This window comes from Dama dama, chromosome 24 (genome assembly GCF_033118175.1).
Source record: "Dama dama isolate Ldn47 chromosome 24, ASM3311817v1, whole genome shotgun sequence".
Lineage (NCBI taxonomy): Eukaryota > Metazoa > Chordata > Mammalia > Artiodactyla > Cervidae > Dama > Dama dama.
In genome coordinates, this window is record NC_083704.1 from 5,444,008 (window position 1) to 5,465,891 (window position 21,884).

Here is a 21,884-nt window from a genome sequence, read left to right on the forward strand (position 1 = left end):
TCACAAAAGATAAAGACAAGGAAATCATAGCATAACACCATGCAAGGTCACCAATTCAAAAGGGTAGGCAGCAAAAAGGATCAACTATCAATACAAAACCAACAGAAAACAGTCAAATAAGAATAGCAAGTCTTTACATTTCAATGATTACTATAAGGGTAAATGAATGGAATTCTCCAATCAAAAGGCACAGAGTTGCTGGCTGTAATTTAACAAAATAAGAGGAATGTCCTGGCTGTCCTATAGTTAGGGCTTCTTGTGTTCCTTCCAAGGATGTGAGTTCAGTCCCTGGTCCAGGAACGAATATCCCACAAGCCATGTGTCGGTGATGGATATTAATTCCAAGACTCAATCTCTATTTCTCTTCTAGTTTCATTGTCCTGATCCACAACCTCTTCATGGCCTTCTTCACTTCAGTGTTTCTCAGAGGGTAGATGACAGGGTTGAAGAGTGGGGTGATCACTGTGTAGAACACAGCCACCATCTTGTCCACAGATAGATGAAGATGCAGGGGCCAAAGAACAAGGTGACCACAGTGATGTGGGACCCACAGGTGGATAGGGCCTTACGCCAACCCTCAGATAGCTTTGAGTCCTCATGTGGAGCAAGATGACCACATAGGAGGCTAAGAGGACAATGAAGCTGATCAGAGACAGGGTCTCTCCATTGGCAACAATCAGAAGACCAATGAGGAAGGTGTCAGAGCAGGTAAGTTTCATGAGGGGAAGCACATCACAGAAATAGTGGTCAATCATATTGGGGCCACAGAAGGGCAAATGAAAGATGAGAAGGATTTGGGCCAAGGAATGCACTAATCCCCATATCCATGCTGCTCCCACCAGGAAGGCACACACCTGCCGGTTCATGATGGTGGTGTAGTTGAGGGACTTGCAGATGGCCACGTAGTGGTCACAGGCCATCACAGTGAGCAGGAAAATCTCAGTGCCAGCAAAGAAGTGGAGAAAGGAAATCTGTGTCATTCAGCCCCACAGAGATATGGCTTTCCTTTCAGCCAGCTGACCTGAGATGAATTTGGGCATTGTAGTCGAGGCGTAGCAGATCTCCACAAAGTACAGGTAGCTCAGGAAGAAGTACATGGGGGAACCAAGGCTTCTGCTGGTTATGACAGTGAGGACAGTGAGGAAATTCCCCAGGACAATGGCTATATACAGGAGCAGAAATACCACAAAGCAAACTTTATGCACCTCTGGATTGGAAGAAAGTCCCAAGGAAATAAATTCTGTCACATTGTGTGTTTTAGCCATGACATAACCACCAGGAGGCAGTAATTTGTGTGTGTGATCTGAAATAACACTTCCTTTAGCAGCTGAATTATATAATAGTCACTTGCATATCTGAAATGCTACCATTCAGACTCTGCAACCTAAAAGTGTTCTCAGAAGTAGGAAATCCATCTCTTCAATCCATAGGCCATTACAGTCAGTGACCCTCTTCTCCTAGGACATTTTGGAAACACGGCACTTTACACATTGAATTGCATTTGTTCTATGTGACCATCTGGCCCACCAAACTGAACTTTCTAGATCAGAGATTATTTCTTGCCACCACCCTATCTCCAGTGCTAACTGAAGTACTCCTAGCCTTCTTAGCACAGTACTTGGTACATCACAGAAGTTCAGCAAATACTGAAAGAACAAAGGTCACCAAGAACCAAGACCACATCTTTCCACCCCTGAATCCCATGTCTAGCACAGTGCTTATTTCAGGCAAAAACTAGACCAATGTGAGAGCACTTTGTGAAATACCACAGGCTTTCTGGCACCATTCCCTTTACTTTCAAAGTGAAATTATAATCATCACATGTTCACAGAACAAAACTCACCCTACTGTTTCTGTGCCTTTGCTGTCTCACTATTGTTCCTTTTATCTGTTCTGATCGCAGAGAGGTCACTAGTGCTCTGAGCACATCCAGTTTTCAATCTCCAAGCATTAAAACCAAGTTATGTGCCAGAGCTCATACATTTTAGGCATTGCCAGATGGAGGACCTGCTCTCCATGCAACCTTAGGAATGCTGAGACTAAGCCAGTGAGTCTATTCCACCTGATTAAAAACAAGAACACAGTAGACTTGCCTCTCAGATGTTCCACAGAGAAATAAGAATTCTATCAGCTAAACTTTGAGTTCACTCTGCTGAGAGATACTGGAGGTGGAAGGTGTATATGATGATCAAATGAGAGGAGATTGGTCCCCAGAGAGCCATGTCTTTCCCCTTCCTAACCAGGCACCTATCTAATGGGAAGAAGAACCTGGATACCAACCTCTCAAACTTTTGTATAGGTAACATAACTTTAGAAATCAATAGGGAATATATTAAATTAATTTCATCCTGTGGTCACAGAGCACTTAGGCTATGGGGCTCTATGCTGTTCTGAGGGCAATTAGATCCAGCTCTTGCTTATCATGAACTCAGTCATGGTTCTACATGAAATGACACCATCCCAAGGATCAGTTCAGTTCAATCTTTAAGTTATGCCTGACACTTTGTGACCCCATGGACTGCAGCATGCCAGGCTTCCCTGTCCATCACTAACTGCTGGAGCTTACTCAAATTCATGTCCATTGTGTCAGTAATGCCATCCAACAGTCTAATCCTCTGTTGTCCCCTTCTCCTCCTTCCTTCAATCTTTCCCAGCATCAGGGTCTTTTCCAATGAGTTGGTTTTTCACATCAGGTAGCCAAAGTATTGGAGTTTCAGCTTCAACATCAGTCCTTCCAATGAATATTCAGGACTGATTTCCTTTAGGTTGACTGGTTGGATCTTCTTGCTGTCCAAGAGACTCTCAAGAGTCTTCTCCAACACCACAGTTCAAAAGCATCAATTCTCTGGCACTTAGCCTTCTTTACGGTCCAACTTTCACATCCATACATATGGAAAAACCATAGCTTTGACTAGACAGACCTTTGTTGATAAAGTAATGTCTCTGCTGTCTAGGTTGGCCATAGCTTTCCTTCCAAGGAGCAAGCATCTTTTAAATTCATGGCTGCAGTCACCATCTGTAGTGATTTTGTAGTCCCCCAAAATAAAACCTGTAACTGTTTCCATTATTCCCCCATCTATTTGCCATAAAGTGATGCAACTAGATGCCATGATATTACCTTTATGAATGTTGAGTTTTAAGCCAACCTTTTCACTGTCCTCTTTCACTTTCATCAAGAGACTCTTTAGTTCTTCTTTGCTTTCTGCCATAAGGGTGGCATCATCTGCATACCTGAGGTTGTGTATATTTCTCCCAACAGTCTTGATTCCAGCTCGTGCTTCATCCAGCCCAGCGTTTCTCATGATGTACTCTGCATAGAAGTTAAATAAGCAGAGTCACAAGAGACAGCCTTGATGTACTCATTTCCCAATTTGAAATCAGTCTGTTGTTCCATGTCCAGTTCTAACTGTTGCTTCTTTACCTGCATACAGATTTCTCAGGAAGCAAGTCAGGTGGTCTGGTAGTCCCATCTCTTTCAGAATTTACTACAGTTTGCTGTGATCCACAGAGTCAAAGGCTGGGCTCAAGTAATTATGGGCCACAAATGTCATAAACTGAGACATCACTTCTCCTGGCTTTTGGGGTGGATGAGGGTGAGGCTACAGGACAGTGGTTCTCAACCATGGGAGATTTTGCCCCCAAGAGGATATTTGGTAACATCTGGAGACTTTTTTTTTTTTTTTTTCATTCCCTACCTGTGTGGGAAGGAGGTGTTCCTGGCATTTAGTGGGCAGAGGCCAGAGATGCTAAGAAACATCCTACAATGGAGAAGACATCCCCTTACCACCACAACAAAGGATATCTGAGCCAAAAAGCACAATACGACTGCTATTGAGACACTCTTCTCAGAAGGAAACAAAATTTTTCCAAATTGATATTTATCAGTATTAAACTGGATGTTGGTTTGAAAACACTACATGTGAGTTTATTACTCTGCTTGACCTCATCTGTATTAAATTTTCTGCCATGAATAGTTTTCCAATGGCATAATTACACTTTGTAAGCTCAATGTGCTCTCTGTCAGTTCTAAACATAATTGTCATTAATTTAGCCTGATCACATTTAAATTGATCAGGCTAAATTGATCAATTTACTTTGATCAGGCTAAATTCAATTTACATTGAAGCAAAAATGCCAAGTTTCAACTAGTGATTAAGAGACTATTATGATCATATATTTTTAATTATTTTATAGGTTTTAACATAAGATGTCATGTAAAAAACCCAAACAAATGTTTTGGCCAGCCCAATAATTGCTTTTGAGAGTGTCAAAGTCTGAGTTAACCATTATCTTTTGTTTTCCCACTATCCATTATATTTTAAAAAATACTAGGAAGAAGATTAGCAAATAATTAAATAAAAGCTCCAAATATTTAAGAAAATCTGCATTTATTCTGTACATGTCATCACTGAGTTTCTATGGAAGGCTGTAAGTCAAAATATTTTCTCTGCTGAAGGATTCAATTTAATAGATCTAAGGAAGATGAGGTTTTAAAGCTAGTCTATGAGTGTGCATTACAGGAAAATACATTTGTTAAAATATTTGTGATATGAGACTATTTGCTCACTGAAAGTTAAAAATTTTCAGAAGAGGTTGATGCTATTTTCTTTTCTTTCTTTTTTTTTTTTCCACTTTACAATATTGTATTGGTTTTGCCATACATTGACATGAATCTGCCACAGGTGTACATGTATTCTCCATCCTGAACCCCCTTCCCACCTCCCTCCCCATCCCATCCCTCTGGGCCATCCCAGTGCACAAGCCCCGAGCACCCTGTGTCATGCATTGAACCTGGACTGCCGATTTGTTTCACATATAATAATATACATGTTTCAATGCCATTCTCCCAAATCATCCCACCCTCACCCTCTCCCACAGAGTACAAAAGACTGTTCTATACATCTGTGTCTCTTTTGCTGTCTCGCATATAGGGTCATCATTATCATCTTTCTAAATTCCATATATATGCGTTAGTATACTGTATTGGTGTTTTTCTTTCTGGCTTACTTCACTCTGTACAATAGGCTCCAGTTTCATCCACCTCATTAGAACCGATTCAGAGGTACTCTTTTTAACAGCTGAGTAATATTCCATTGTGTATATGTACCATGGCTTTCTTATTCATTTGTCTGCTGATGGACATCCAGGTTGCTTCCATGTCCTGGCTATTATAAACAGTGCTGCAACGAACATTGGGGTACACGTGCCTCTTTCAATTCTGGTTTCCTCAGTGTGTATGCCCAGCAGTGGGATTGCTGGGTCATATGGCAGATCTATTTCCAGTTTTTTAAGGAATCTCCACGCTGTTCTCCATAGTGGCTGTGCTAGTTTGTATTCCCACCAACAGTGTAAGAAGGTTCCCTTTTCTCCACACCCTCTCCAGCATTTATTGCTTGTAGATTTTTGGATAGCAGCCATTCTGAGTGGTGTGAAATGGAACCTCATTGTGGCTTTGATATGCATTTCTCTGATAATGAGTGATATTTAACATCTTTTCATGTGTTTGTTAGCCATCTGTATGTCTTCTTAGGAGAAATGGCTTTTTAGTCCATTGGCCCGTGTTTTGATTGGGTCGTTTATTCTTCTGGAATTGAGATGCAGGCGTTGCTTGTATATTTTTGAGATTAATTCTTTCTCAGTTGCTTCCTTTGCTATTATTTTTTCCCACTCTGAAGGCTGTCTTTTCACCTTGCTTATAGTTTCCTTTGTTGTGCAAAAGCCTTTAATTTTAATTAGGTTGCATTTGTTTATTTTTGCTCTTATTTGCATTACTCAGGGAGGCGGGTCATAGAGGATCCTGCTGTGGTTTATGTCAGAGAGTGTTGTGCCTGTTTTCCTCTAGGAGTTTTATAGTTTCTGGTCTTACGTTTAGATCTTTAATCCATTTTGAGTCTATTTTTGTGTATGGTGTTAGAAAGTGTCCTAGTTTCATTCTTTTACAAGTAGTTGAACAGTTTTCCCAGCACCACTTGTTAAAGAGATTGTCTTTTCTCCATTGTATATTCTTGCCTACTTTGTCGAAGATAAGGTGTCCATAGGTGCATGGATTTATCTCTGGGCTTTCTATTTTGTTCCACTGATCTATATTTCTGTCTTTCTGCCAATACCATACTGTCTTGATGACTGTGGCTTTGTAATAGAGCCTGAAGTCAGGCAGGTTGATTCCTCCAGTTCCATTCTTCTTTCTCAAGATTGCTTTGGCTATTCGAGGTTTTTTGTATTTCCATACAAATTATGAAATTATTTGTTCTAGTTCCGTGAAAAATACTGTTGGTAGCTTGATAGGGATTACATTGGATCTATAGATTGCTTTGGGTAGTATATTCATTTTCACTATATTGATTCTTCCAATCCATGGACATGGTATATTTCTCCAACTGTTTGTGTCCTCTTTGATTTCTTTCACTAGTGTTTTATAGTTTTCTATATATGTCTTTTGTTTATTTGGGTAGATATATTCCTAAGTATTTTATTCTTTTCGTTTCAATGGTGAATGGAATTGTTTCCTTGATTTCTCTTTCTGTTTTCTCATTGTTAGTGTACAAGAATGCAAGGAATTTTTGTGTGTTGATTTTATATCCTGTGACTTTACTATAGTCCTTGATTAGCTTTAGTAATTTTCTGTTGGAGTCTTTAGGGGTCTCTTTGTAGTGGATCATGTCATCTGCAAACAGTGAGAGTTTTAATTCTTTTCCAATCTGGATTCATTTTATTTCTTCTTCTGCTCTGATTGCTGTGGCCAAAACTTCCAAGACTATGTTGAATAGTAGTGGTGAGAGTGGGCACCCTTGTCTTGTTCCTGACTTTAAGGGAAATGCTTTCAATTTTTCACCATTGAGGATAATGTTTGCTGTGGGTTTGTCATAAATAGCTTTTATTATGTTGAGATATGTTCCTTCTATTCCTGCTTTCTGGAGGGTTTTTATCATAAATGGATGTTGAATTTTGTCAAAGGCTTTCTCTGCATCTATTGAGATAATCATAGGACTTTTATTTTTCAATATTTTAATGTGGTGTATTAAGTTGATTGATTTGTGGATATTGAAGAATCCTTGCATCCCTGGGATAAAGCCCACTTTGTCATGATGTATGATCTTTTTAATGTGAAGTTGGAGTCTGTTTGCTATAACTTTGTTAAGGTTTTTTGCATCTTTGTTCATCAGTGATATTGGCCTGTAGTTTTCTTTTTTTGTGGCATTTTTGTCAGGTTTTGGTATTAGGGTGATGGTGGCCTCATAGAATGAGTTTGAAAGTTTACCTTCCTATGAAATTTTCTGGACTAGTTTGAGTAGGATAGGTGTTAGCTCTTCTCTAAATTTTTGGTAGAATTTAGCTGTGAAGCCGTCTGGTCCTGGGCTTTTGTTTGCTGGAAGACTTCTGATTACAGCTTCAATTTCCATGCTTGTGATGGGACTGTTAAGATTTTCTATTTCTTCCTGGTTCAGTTTTGGAAAGCTGTACTTTTCTAAGAATTTGTCCATTTCTTCCAAGTTGTCTATTTTATTGGCATAAAGTTGCTGATAGTGGTCTCTTATGATCCTTGTATTTCTATGTTGTCTGTTGTGTTCTCTCCATTTTCATTTCTAATTTTGTTAATTTGATTTTTCTACCTTTGTTTCTTGATGAGTCTGGCTAATGTTTGTCAACTTTATTTATCTTCTCAAAGAACCAGCTTTTGGCTGTGTTTATTTTTGTTGTGGTCTCTTTTGCTTCTTTTGCATTTATATCTGCCCTAATTTTTAAGATTCTTTTTTCCTTCTACTAACCCAGGGGTTCTTCATTTCTTCATTTTCTAGTTTCTTTAGGTGTAAGGTTAGATTATTTATTTGACTTTTCTCTTGTTTCTTGAGGTCAGCCTGTATTGCTATGAACCTTCCCCTTAGCACTGCTTTTACAGTGTCCCATAGGTTTTGGGTTGTTGTGTTTTCATTTTCATTTGTTTCTATGCATATTTTTATTTCTTCTGTGATTTGTTGGATATTCAGCAGCGTGTTTTTCAGCCTGCATATGTTGGAATTTTAGTAGTTTTTCTCCTGTAATTGACATCTAATCTTACTGCATTATGGTCAGAAAAGATGCTTGGAATGATTTCATTTTTTTTTTTTTTAAATTTACCAAGGCTAGATTTATGGCCCAGTATGTGATCTATCCTGGAGAAGGTTCCACGTGCACTTGAAAAAAGATGAAATTCATTGTTTGGTATGAAATGTCCTATAGATATCAATTAGGTCTAGTTGGTCTATTGTATCATTTAAAGTTTGTGTTTCCTTGCTAATTTTCTGTTTAGTTGATCTATCCATAGGTGTGAGTGGGTTAGTCTCCAACTATTATTGTGTTATTGTTAATTTCCCCTTTCACACTTGTTAGCATTTGTCTTATATATTGCAGTGTTCCTATGTTGGGTGCATATATGTTTATAATTGTTATATCTTCTTCTTGGATTGATCCTTTGATTGTTATGTAGTGGCCATCTTTGTTTCTTTTCACAGCCTTTGTTTTAAAGTCTATTTTATCTGATATGAATATTGCTACTCCTGCTTTCTTTTGGTCTCTATTTGCATGGAATATCTTTTTCCAGCCCTTCACTTTCAGTCTGTATGTGTCCCTTGTTTCCAGGTGGGGCTCTTGTAGACCACATATATAGGGATCTTACTTTTGTATCCAGTCAGCCAGTCTTTGTCTTTTGGTTGGGGCATTCAACCCATTTACATTTAAGGTTATTATTGATAAGTATGATCTCATTGCCATTTATTTTATTGTTTTGGGTTCAAGTTTATACACCCTTTCTGCATTTCCTGTCTAGAGAAGATCCTTTAGCCTTTGTTGGAGAGCTGGTTTGGTGGTGCTGAATTCTCTCAGCTTTTGCTTCTCTGTAAGGTTTTTGAATTCTCCTTCATATCTGAATGAGATCCTTGCTGGGTACAGTAATCTGGGCTGTAGGTTATTTTCTTTCATCACTTTAAGTATGTCCTGCTATTCCCTTCTGGCCTGAAGAGTTTCTATTGAAAGATCAGCTGTTATCCTTATGGGAATCCCCTTGTGTGTTATTTGTTGTTTTTCCTTTGTTGCTTTTAATATTTGTTATTTGTGTTTGATCTTTGTTAATTTGATTAATACGTGTCTTGAGGTGTTTCTCCTTGGGTTTATCCTGTTTGGGACTCTCTGGGTTTCTTGGACTTGGGTGACTACTTCCTTTCCCATTTTAGGGTTAGGGTTAGTTCTCATGGTCTTTCTTTTTGTCTTCTTCTTTTGGTACTCTTATGATTTGAATGTTGGAGTGTTTAACATTGTCCCAGAGGTCTCTGAGGTTGTGCTCATTTCCTTTCATTTTTTTCTTTTCTCCTCTCTGTTTCATTTATTTCTACCATTCTATCTTCTACCTCACTTATCCTATCTTCTGCCTCCCTTATTCTACTGTTAATTCCCTCCAGAGTGTTTTTGATCTCATTTATTGCATTATTCATTATATATTGACTCTTTTTTATTTCTTCTAGGTCCTTGTTAAACATTTCTTGCATCTTCTCAATCCTTGTCTCCAGGCTATTTATCTGTAACTCCATTTTGTTTTCAAGATCTTGAATCATTTTCACTATCATTATTCAGAATTCTTTATCAGGTACATTCCCTATCTCTTCCTTTTCTTTTTTTTTTTTTTTTGGCTTAGTGGGCATTTATCCTGTTCCTTTACCTGCTGGGTATTTCTCTGCCTTTTCATTTTGTTTATACCACTGTGTTTAGTCGTGGCCTTTCCATATTCTGGCAGTTTGTGGTTCCTCTTTATTGTGGAGGTTCCTCACTGTGGGTGGGGTTGGATGGGTGGCCTTTCAAGGTTTCCTGGTTAGGGAAGCTTGTGTCCGTGTTCTGGTGGGTGGAGCTGGATTTCTTCTCTATGGAGTGCAATGAAGTGTCCAGTAGTGAGTTTTGAGATGTCAGTGGGTTTGGTGTGACTTTGGGCAGCTTGTATATTGAAGCTCAGGGTTATGATCCTGTGTTGCTGGAGAATTTGCATGGTATGTCTTTCTCTGGAACTTGTTGGCTCTTGGGTGGTGCTTGATTTCAGTGTAGGTACAGATGCACTTGATAAGCTCCTATCAATTAATGTTTCCTGGAGTCAGGAGTTCTCTGGTGTTCTCAGGTTTTGGACTTAAGCCTCCTGCCTCTGGTTTTCAGTCTTATTCTTACAGTAGCCTCAAGACTTCTCCATCTATACAGCACCGATGATAAAACATCTGGGTTAGTGATGAAAAGTTTCTCCACAGTGAGGGACACCCAGAGAAGTACACAGAGTTACATGGAGAAGAGAAGAGGGAGGAGGGAGATAGAGGTGACCAGGAGGAGAAGAGGGGGGATCAAAAGGGGAGAGAGCAAGCCAGCCAGTAATCACTTCCCTATGTGCTCTCCACAGTCTGGATCCCTCAGAGATGATCACGGAGTTACACAGAGAAGAGAAGAGGGAAAAAGGAGACAGAGGTGGCCAGGAGGATAAAAGGGGGAATCTAAAGGAGAGAGACAGATCCAGTCAGTAATCAGTTCCCTAAGTGTTCTCCACAACCTGGAACACACAAAGAGAGTCACAGAGTTGGGTAGAGAAGAGAAGGGGGAGGGAGAAGATAGAGGTGACCTGGTGGAGAAAAAGGAGAGTCCAAAGTGGGAGAGAGCTATCCAGCCAGTAATCTTGCTCCCAAGTAAAAATGGATACTGAAGGTTGGGTTCTTAAAGGTACAATATTGATAACAAATACCAAAAAGCAAAGATTAAAAATCTAGAGTAGAGGTTAGATTCTCAAAAACACAATATTAAAGAAAAAAACAAATTCATAGAAATTATGAAATATATATATATGAAGTTTGCTTGAAAAATAAGGTCTTTTTTTTCAAAGTAATAGTAGGTTATAAAATGAAAATTAAAGGAGTAATAGAGGACTTAAAATTTTAAAAAATAAAAACTTATAAAATGATAATAGTAAAAATATATCTAGGACTTTCTCTGGTGTTGTGGACAGTGTGGGGTCAGTCCAGTTTCAGACAGTTCCTTGATCTGGCTTAGACTTCTCAAGATCTATAGACCCCTTCCTATGTAGTCGGTGCTAACGCAGGGTTTTCTTCTGTTGCACCTGTCACTTCCAAAGCGGTTCCCTCTGTTTATTTTAGCTTCTCTGTTCGCTGGTCTCCTCAGTGTCTAATTTCCGCCCTGACACAGGGGGGCGGTGGTGGTCACTGTTTTAGGCTCACGTGTTCAGTCCTGCTGTGGGGAGGGAGGAACACGGCAAAGAAGCATCACTGGCGTGTGTGGGGAGCGCTCGCAGTGTCCCGGCCACGCTGGGTTTGCCCCCGCTCACGGCGTGTGTGCTTTCCCGGTCTACACTGCTCAGGCTCCAGGTTGCTCTGCCGGGAACTGTCAGGCGGGCCCTGGGTTGCCTGCACTTCCCATGTCTACGCCACTCAGGTTCAGGTACTCGGGTACTCCACAAAGGCGCAAACTTGGCTGGGCCTGCATTTTGTGCCCTTCCCAGGTCCGAGCAGCTCAGGTGACCAGGTGCTTGGCGAGCGCAGTCGCCCCTAGTTGGAGGCTGCGGCTTATTGCCTCCCACGTCCCAGTCGCTCGGTTTTCTGGGCGCACAACCGGCGAGCCTTCTCAGGTGTGCCGTGTGTCTCTTCTGGGGAGCTGATCTCTGGCTGCAAACCTCTTGGCGGATGTCGACCATCCAGAATCCCAAGAAGTCTTGCTGAGCTACGAAGCCTGCTTGCAGTTTGGTTATCGGATGCCTCTCAGGAGCCGGGATTGCCCTCTTCCGGCTCTGGCTGCCCTCGCCTGCCTGTCTCCAGAGGGGAATGGACTGGTCCACAGCAAGCTAGCTCTGCTCAGTCCTTTGTTCTCTGAGCAGGCCTGGCGGTGTCTTAGGTTAGGGCTTTTCACGGGATAGCTATCTCACAGTCTTGGTTGCCATCTCAAGTTAGTTCCCTCAGATTGCCCTCGGGGCATTCATGCCTGGTCCTTACCCTAAGCAAGGAAGCCTCACTGTCCAGCCCCTGCTTGCTAGTGGTGGATGCGAGCGTCTGGGCTGCTTCTCCACTGAGAGTTGCCATTAGGCGCATAATCTCTGGGGTTTAATTATTTATTTTCCTCCTGGTTATGTTGCCATCTGAGGTTCCAAGGCTCACCACAGACCCGCCGGTGAGAGTGTTTCCTGGTGTTTGGAAACTTCTCTCTTTTTTAAGACTCCCTTCCTGGGATGGATCTCCATCCCTACCTCTTTTGTCTCTCTTTTTATCTTTTATTTTTCCCTACCTCCTTTTGAAGACAATGGGCTGCCTTTCTGGGTGCCTGAAGTCCTCTGCCAGCATTCAGAAGTTGTCTTGTGGAATTTGCTCAGCGTTCAGATGTCCTTTGGATGAATTTGTGGGGGAGAAAGTGGTATCCCTGTCCTATTCCTCCACCATCTTAGGACCGCCCCTGCTATTTTCTAACCTGGTGAAGATTAACCCATTGACTATGGCCACACTTGCCTAGTTCTTTCTTATTTTAAATTTATTTATTTATTTTAATTGGAGGCTAATTACAATATTATAGTGGGTTTTGCCATACATTGACATGTTAAACTCCACCATTACAAAAAAAAAAGTACAGATTCCTTAAAAATTAGGGGTAGTACTACACAATTTTCACCTTAAGAAAAGTTGTTTTGCAAGTTAAAATGAAGATGTGAATTGGTCAGCTTACCCTTCTTACGTTGATGCCACCACTTACTATTCCAGGCTTCTTTGTATCAAGGTATAGACCTATGACCTAGTTCTGCTTAATAAAAGCAAAATAAGAATTGTTCTGGAGAAGTCCTTGGAACTGTTTTCCAAAATAAAATGAAAGCCTCTCCCTTCTTACATGCGAGCATGTAATAGCGACAGCTGCTATAGACATCTTGAAGTCATGAGGTGTTAGCCAAGAGAACCGAGGGGGCACCAACCAGATGCTTGGGCATCATAAGAATAACAAAACAACCCTGGGACCACTGACCTTCCAACTTCTTGTTGAGTAAGCAATAAACATTACTATGGCTTAAGCTAGGGGCTGGTAAACTTTTTCAGTAAAGTGCTACACAGAAAATATATAAGCTTTGCAAGCAGAGTCTTGAATGTAGAGAACAAACTTACAGTGACTAAGAGACAACGAGGGGTAGGACAGGTTGGGAGATTGGGATTAACATATACACACTGCTCTGTATGAAATTTCAACTTGTGAGAACCTACTGTTTAGCATGGGAAACCCTACTTGGTGATCTGCGGTGACCTAAATGAGAAGGAAATCTTAAAAAGAGGGCACATATGTACACATATGACTGATTCCTTTTGCTGCACAACAGAAACTGACAACGTTGCAAGGCAATTATTTCAATAAAATTAATTTCTAAATAAATAAATATAAAAAGATTTTCATACATAAAAAAAGAAAATATATAAGCTTTGCAGATGACACAGTCTCTGTCATAACTACTCAACCATACCACTCCAAGACAAAAACTGCCATAGATAGAAAAAGAGTAAAATAATGGGGCATAACTGCAATCCAATAAAACTTATTTATGGGCAATAAAGCTTAAATTTCATTTGGCTTTTATGTATCACAAAATATTATTCCACTTTAATTTTTTCAACCATTTGAAAATGTAAAATCCTTTCTTGGCTCACAGGTCATACAAAAGCAGGCAACAGTTTGGCTTAAGCTATAAACGACTGAGTGACTAACACACACACATGCACATAACTCAGTGGGCAGATAACAACTGTCTAGAAAGGAAAGGGTCTTGTAAAATTATTCAGATGAAGATATGAATGGTTGTATATATATGGCTGAGTCTCTTTTCTGTTCACCTGAAACTATCACAGCATTGTTAATCTGCTATACTCCTACATAAAATTAAAAGTTTGAAAGCAAAAAGATATGAATGGTTGCATGCCTGCTCAGTTGCTGTCATGTCCGACTCTGCAACTCCATTAACTGTAGCCGACCAGGTTCCTCTGTCCATGGGATTATTCAGGCAAAAAAACAGAAGCAGATTGCCATTTCCTCCGCCAGGGGATCTTCCCGACCAAGGGATCAAACCCTCCTCTTCTGTGTCTCCTGCATTGGCAGGCAGATTCTTTACCACTGAGCCACCTGGGAAGCCCATGTGAATGATTAAACATAGCTTTATTATATTTCACTTTCCACAGACCTTTCCGTTCTAACAATGTCCTACTTCCATGAAACAAAGCTCCTACTATGGAATTTGAGGCATTGGATTCAGATTAATGAAGGGGGGGGAACTAAATTAAGTATTTCTTTAAGGAAATATACAACTTTAAAAGGGTTGATATTTGAGAAGATAACATTCCTAAAAATTGCCTTCATATTTTTTTCCATTTAAAACATATCAGAGAGGAAAGTTCACTGCTATGATAGATTTATATATACAGTTGTCAAGAGCTGATAAGATGATTCCTGCTAAGTGAACATTGACAAACTTAACTGATCAAGACTATACCTACTAGTTTGAAAAGCCATCTATAACAATATATGAAAGGATGAAAGAGATGTGCTGAGTGCAGATGCCACAGAGTTGGGAAATATTTAAATAATATTTTCACTTACTAGAAAAGATGAAATAGTTATATTCTTAGCAACGGTTTTTAAGTTTTTAACATTATTAAAATTTTTATTTTGTATTGGGGTATAGGTGATTAACAAATCATGTTGTAATAATTTCCAGTAAGCAGTGAAGGGACTCAGCCACACGTATACATGTATCCATTCTTCCCCAAATGCCCCTTCAATCCAGGCTGCCACATAACATTGAGCAGAGTTCCATGTGTTATACAGTAATACCTTGTTGATTATCCATTTTAAATATTGCAGTGGGTACATGCCCATCTCAAATTCCCTGTGCACGCTAAGTCACGTCAGTTGTGTCTGACTCTTTGGGACACTATGGACCACAGCCCACCAGGCTCCTCTATCCATTGGATTCTCCAAGCAAGAATACTGAAGTGGGTTGCCATTTCCTTCTCCCCTAAACTCCCTAACTATACCTAAAATGAAGTATTGATAGAAAAGCCTTCTAGGGATCCCACAAAAGCACATTGATAGAGGGAAAGAACAAAATATAAACTTTTTTCTCCCAGTACCACAATCTTTCCACACACCACAGCATGTTAACACTGAGAAGTAAAGCAAATAAACCCAGGGTTCACAGGTAGAAGGTGACAGAGTGGGAATTCAATCCAGGTGATCTCTCCCCAAAGTCTATGCCCTGTATACTACCAAACATGAAGAAAAACAGCAATGCAGCTCAATTTTCAACTTTCTCCAGAATAGAGGGCTATGAAAAGCATCCGATTTATTTTATGGAATATAAAGCCCTCACCTAAAATACAACAACACAACAAAAAGCCTGAATAGGTGAACTTTTGCTCTGTTCCTCATAGTTCACTAAAATCAAACTTTTATCTAGTCACCATATGCATGCTCAGTTTTTTTAAAGTTTTCATTGTTATTCTTACCACTGAGTTAATCTTCTTGCCCCACAGCCTCTTCAAGGAGATTTTCACCTCTGCATTTCTTAGTGTGTAGATGATGTATAACATATGGCCACCAGTTTGTCCTCAGTGAAGGTGGAGGGGGGGCGCATGTAGAGGAAGATGGCAGGTCCAAAGAACACGATGACCACCGTGATGTGAGAGGCACAGGTGGAAAGGGCTTTGCGTCTTCCCTCCACTGATTGGTTCCTCAAGTTGACCAGGATGACAACATAGGAGGAAACCAAGATAAGGAGGGAAAATATAGACAATAATCCACTATTGGCGAGCACAATAACCCCCTCCACAGGGTGTCAGTGCAGGCAAGCTTGAATAAGGGATGGAGGTCACAGAAGTAGTGGTCAATCACGTTGGGGCCACAGAAGGGCAACTGGACAGTGACGAGGATCTGCACCACGGGGTGAATTATGCCCCCCAGCCTGGAACCGGCCACCAGTAGGTGGCACACAGTCCGACTCATGATGGTTGTGTAATGAAGGGGCTTGCAGATGGCCACATAGTGGTCATAGGCCATTACCATGAGCAGGAAGGTCTCAGCAACTCCAAACAAGTGAAAGAAGAATATCTGAGCCACACAGCCCTCCAGGGAGATGGTTTTAATCTTGGAAAGTAAGTCTGGGAGGAAGTTAGGGGCAACAGTGGAGGAGTAACTGATCTCCACCAGGGACAGGTGACTAAGGAAGAAGTCCATGGGGAATGCAGGTTCTTACTGACTTTGACTGTCAGAAATGTGAGGCCATTGCCCACCATTGTGGCCAAGCACATGGGAAGAAACACCACAAAGCATGCTCTCTGCACCTCTGGGTCCCGGAAAAGACCGGTGATAACTAACTCAGTCACATTATTTGTACTCACCGGGAATCCATTCAGCTGTGCTGGATAAGAGCTACTGAGAGTCCTGTAATAAAAGAAACACTGATCATAATGAATTCTCTCTATATATAGCACGTTGGGCAGTGCAAACAATGTTATAATACACTTATTATGATATCATTCATTTAGCCAGTATGAACTTATTTAGCATTAAATTTGACCAATCTAACAACTGTTTATATATCAGAAAATTAAGGCTCAGAGAATTGGTTCTTTACTCAAAATCACACAGAAAGTAGTGAATTCTGGAACTCAGAACCAGACTTTCTGACTTTAACCACAATTCATTTTAGTCCATTATAAGATATTCTGAATTTAGGGAATAATTTAAGTTCAGAGCTTATAGTTTTATTATCCTTGTTGCAGTTTTTAGTGTTCTTCACTTCATTGCATTTTGAATGGTCTCTCTTATTGGGGAATTTTAATGAGCCATTTCTGTTCCTAACTTCCTTTTTTTCCTTATCTCTGCCTCAGGGAATCATCTTCCCACTGATATTTCTGCCCTTTTCTAAAAGGTCTTCTGTCCTGATTTCTTCACCCCTTTCTACCAGTCCTCAGACTATTCAGGTCAGATTCCTTCACTAGTCTTGCATCTTCAATAACTATGTTCCTATGACAAATGCTCAAACACATTGGAGATAACTCAATTCACTAGCTTGTCACCATCATTATCCTATTACTTTCAAAACACTTGCCCCTCTGCTCAAACTACTAACAGATCATGAACTCACAGAGCTTGTCCTTAGTATTGTTATGGGTGTCCAATATGCTTGTTCTTTTTCCAGGTTGGTAGCCAGCAGCAAAGTATATAACAAGAGTGAGATTTCTCTATGAGTTACATCCCTTGAACATACTTAATGACACTCCTTACACATCTATACAACCCCAGACTAGAGAGAAGAAATATAGATCATGATACCACCTCAAGCTAACAATGTCATGTAATTCAAAAAAAATATCCTCCAGATTAAGCTAACCAACTAGGACTTTTTTCACCACACATAGTCCATGAGAAATAAGAATGAAATAGTATTAATACTTTGGATTTCTAAGTTTGATCCCATTATCTTTCCCCTTATCTCCAGGAGTTGGTGATGTACAGGAAGGGCTGGCATGCCACAGTCCATGGGGTTGCAAAGAATCAGACATGACTGAGCGATTATACTGAATTGAGCTATCTCTGATTTTATACTAAAACTTTTAATATATATATATTTATATATATATATATATATATATATAGAGAGAGAGAGAGAGAGAGAGAGAGCTTTGGACATGATATAAATGAACTTATTTACAAAATAGAAAAAGAAATAAAAACGGGGGGGGGGGAGAATAAAAGATGGAAAGGCTTCAACCCTAGTGATCCAAGTGATCATGGAAATGTTTCCGTTCATCATGATTCCAAGCTTTTCTCATACTGGACTTTGTTTCTTAGGCTGCCGTGTTAGGTTTGAACAGCTTTTCCATTTCCTGAGATCTGTTCATTTAGATAGCAAATCAATACTGTTGTGTCTACTCTAGTGTTGGGGGTGTGGGGAATATTATTTTTGTAAAGGGTTTAGGAACATATGGTTCTGTTTCCTCAACAACTTAAGGACCATGCCCCTAAACAGCAGGAAGTAGTTACGGAAAAAAAGTGACACCCCTTTCCCTTGGCAACATCATTTTCCTAAAAGAAAAGGGGGGAATGAGAGAGTCAATTTCTAGGCAGGTTGATAAGAAGTCTGGGGATCCCCAAGGAGAGAGAGATTTGGAATTCTCAAGGATGAGGAAAGGACAAACTTTTTATCCTCTACATTTCTTTGGATTATATAACAATAATGTATCCTGCTTGAGGACAGTTTCTGTAAAAACCTTCTGACTAATCCTGTTATCTTAAAATGTAAATTATGGGAGTGGGTCTACTAAGGTCTTTACAACCTCCAGACATTCTTCTGATCCACTGTAATAAATAATTAAAAAGTATATAGCTTCATTGCTAACACTAGTGAGGGTGTACTCTTTCTGCCCCTTTCTGATGTCTCTGTCAGAAGATTTCTCTATCTTTTACACTTTAATAAAACTCTATTAAGCAAAAGCTCTGAGCGATCAAGCCTCGTCTCTGGCCCCAGATTGAATTCTTCTCCTCTGGAGGCCAAGAATCCTGGCATCTTTCATGGTTCATCAACAACCTTTCATCTTGGTGGCTCATCTGAGATTCTTCAGGACAAGGTAAGAATGCTTGGAGCTCTAGTTCTTTGTTCTCCTAGCAAACACATTTTCTGCTGTACTTTACCAACTCTACAGTGTGATTATGTGAGTAAATGACACGCCCTGCATGAAGGAAGTGAGGAGTCCTGCTCTGCAGTTCCATGGTAACCTCATATGGCTTATGGCAGAAACCTGTTGGGGGTTTATACTGACCTGCCAATGCCAAGAGGCACCCAATGTCTCCTTTGGGGACCAACCAGAAATGGGCTAAGCATGTGGACCAAACTCTCCTTTCTTGGTCAAGCTTTCTAGTCTCTTTGACCATTTCATAACTTCTTGGGAATTAGAACTACTAACCTATCTGTCGGATCATAGGCTTTCAAGGGATTTGTGATCTATGCTGTTACTGTGTACTGTGACTTAGGTCCCAAACTTGGATGTGTAATAAGGAAGTGCCTAGCCTCACTAGGAGTCAAAAGTTTGGAAGCCAGATGGAGCTCAAGTTCCAAGAGCATCTCTGAGGTTAAAGGTTACTCATATTGGAAGTACAATGAGTTTCTCCCTTTGGTAATGCTAGCTCTTGGTGGACCAGAGGAGGCTTTCCAGTGGCTTTTGTTCCAACTCCTTAGATATTCTTTCTGTGGAATCTGTGGGAATGAAATGTAAGGACTGTTCTTAATAACTCGAGGACAAAAATCACTTTTTCCTCACTGACCAGCCCTTCGCCATCTCTTTTGCTATCGCTTATACTGGTGTGGTGACGCTTGGAAGGGCACATCTCAGCACCAGTTCATGCTGTTCTTATTGTGGTCAGGAATATACTCAGAGTCATGCACAGGCACTCAGGTGACAAATGTTTCCCCCAGAAGTCTTAACTTGGGAGGCATTCCGAAAGCTTACTCTAATTGCATTCTGGGTGACATCAGAGGCAAGCAAGGTTTTAATGTTGAGGAACTGGACATTGGTCTGGGATGCCATCAGGTCTACCCCAGTGCATCTCCACCCCATCTTGGTGGTAGAACAGGCAGGGACAAGTACAGCGCCTGCATCAGTAAGGGACAGACTAAGTCTGACCAGGGAAGGAAAACTTCAGTGTAAAGTCTGTCTACACCCCCATCTAGAGTAGGGAGGGATGCCTCCAGTAGAAAGATGGCACTGGTCGCTTTTTCTCTCTCTTACAGATGGGCGCTAACAATTCCAGCTTCACTCCTTTGACTGTATCCTGAAAAACTGGGATAGATTTGATCCCCAAACCTTAAAGAAGGCACTCCTGATCTTCTTCTGTGATACTGAATGACCACAGTATCCTTTAGAAGATGGGGAATGCTGACCTGTTGAAGGATCTCAATTATTACTGTTTTACAATTAGGCTGGTTCTGTAGAAAACAAGGGAAATGGGTAGAAGTAGCATATGTGTTGCCCTTTTTCTCTCTGCAAGGTATGCCAGACTTATGTCCTAACAGTATAGGTATGGGTGTGAAACCTTCAGCTCCCTCCTGTCCTCCTATTTTGCCCCGGTACCCGGGGCTCCAAGCTGAGCAAACTGAAAGTCAGGGAACCCCCATCAGAAGGGTTGCCTTGGTCTCAGGAAAGATCCAAACTGAGATTCAAACTGCCCAAGGGTAGGTCCAAACAACCCCTGTCTCAGTACAACCTCAGACTACTCTGGCTTCAATAGAAACTCAGACAATCAAAGTAAGAGAAGCTCAGACAGTAAAAACTAAGGGTGAAATACAGAATGAGATAGAGAACACAAAACAAAGAGACAAAGAAAAACAGGTTTCTCCAATCTGTCCCTGGGATTATATGCACAGAGCAGCCAGAGAGGCTGAGGAACAGCCACAGAAGCTGTTGTTGCCTCTTCATGAAGCACCCACCAGGAGAAATAATCAGTCTATGAAAGTTAATAAGCCCTTTTCTTATCAAGAAGTACAAAGAATCAAGGAGGATATGTGAGACTATTTAGAGAACCCAGAAAAATATATTAGAGCTTTTAAAGGTGTTACCCTGTTTTATGACCTTACTTGGAAGGATGTGATATTTATCTTGGGACAAAAGCTGACTCCCGACTCAAAAACTCGAGTTTGGGGGGAAGCTGTTGCTTATGGAGATGAATGGTTTGGTAGAGAAGAGGGAGGATGAGATAACCGCCCTCCTCACTGGAAATCCGGCGGTCCCAACTATAGAACTAGACTGGGACTACAACATGACTAAAGGAAGATGGGATCAGAATCATTTTGTCAGATGTATTCTTGCAGGATCAGGCAAGCATGTGCTAAGACTTTAACCTCTGCCAAATTTACATAGAACAGGAGGAGAAGGAAGCTCCTGATAAATTCCTAGATAGACTGAGAGAAGCCCTTCACAGATTCACTGAGATTGATCCTGAAAGTGAAGAGGGGGGAGTGATCTTAAAATATAGATTTCTCACTCAGTTGGCTCCAGATATCTGTCATAAGCTATTAAAACAGGCGTCTGGACCAAATCAGTCTTTAGATAATCTGTTGCAACTGGCTCAAGCAGTCTATTATGGTAGGGAACATGAGGAAAAGAAAGAAAGGCAGAAAAAGACAAAGAAACAGGCGGAAGCCCTTGTGATGGCTGTCAGAACTGCTCTTAAACAGCCTGAGAAAAATGCCCAGAGGAACCCAGGTGAAAAAGGATGGGCTTGCTATTACTGTGGAAAGGAGGGGCACCTCAAGTGGGATCACCCTCAGGCATCTAAGCCTCCCCTGGCTCCATGTCTGGTCTTCAAGGGACCACAATGGAAGAGAGACTGCCCCCAGAGGCATAGGTTTCAGGGGTCGGACTCTCAAGACAATCAGGACTGAAGGTACTTGGGGTTCTCCACACAAGCTCCCGTCCTAATTACACCTGAGAAATCCTGGGCATTAATAACTGTGTGTGTGTGGCGGGGGTGGGGGCGGGGTGCGGGGGTGGCAATCCGTCGATTTCCTTTTAGATACTGGGGCAACTTACTCTGTGCTTACTGAAGACCCTGGTCCACTTCCTTCCCCATCCACTTCCATAGCGGGACTGTCTGGATGGGCCAAAAGGTATAACTTAAGTTGTTCTTTAAGCTGTAACAGGCTCTGTGCTATCTTCACACAAGTCTCTAATCGTGCCAGAGCCTCCCTCACCCCTTTTGGGAAGGGATATACTGAGCAAGGCCTGTGCCTCTGTTTTCATGAATATGGAACACTTCCTTTCTTTCCCTTTAATTGAACAAAATGTGAATCCTAGAGTATG

General features: G+C 40.9%; 2 pseudogenes; both read right to left on the reverse strand.

The window, feature by feature from the left end:
* Positions 1-355: 355 nt before the first annotated feature.
* On the reverse strand, positions 356-1,265 carry LOC133046136 (olfactory receptor 4X2-like; annotated as a pseudogene).
* A 14,105-nt stretch (positions 1,266-15,370) lies between these two features.
* Positions 15,371-21,664, reverse strand: LOC133046206 (olfactory receptor 4B1-like; annotated as a pseudogene).
* Positions 21,665-21,884: the final 220 nt, after the last annotated feature.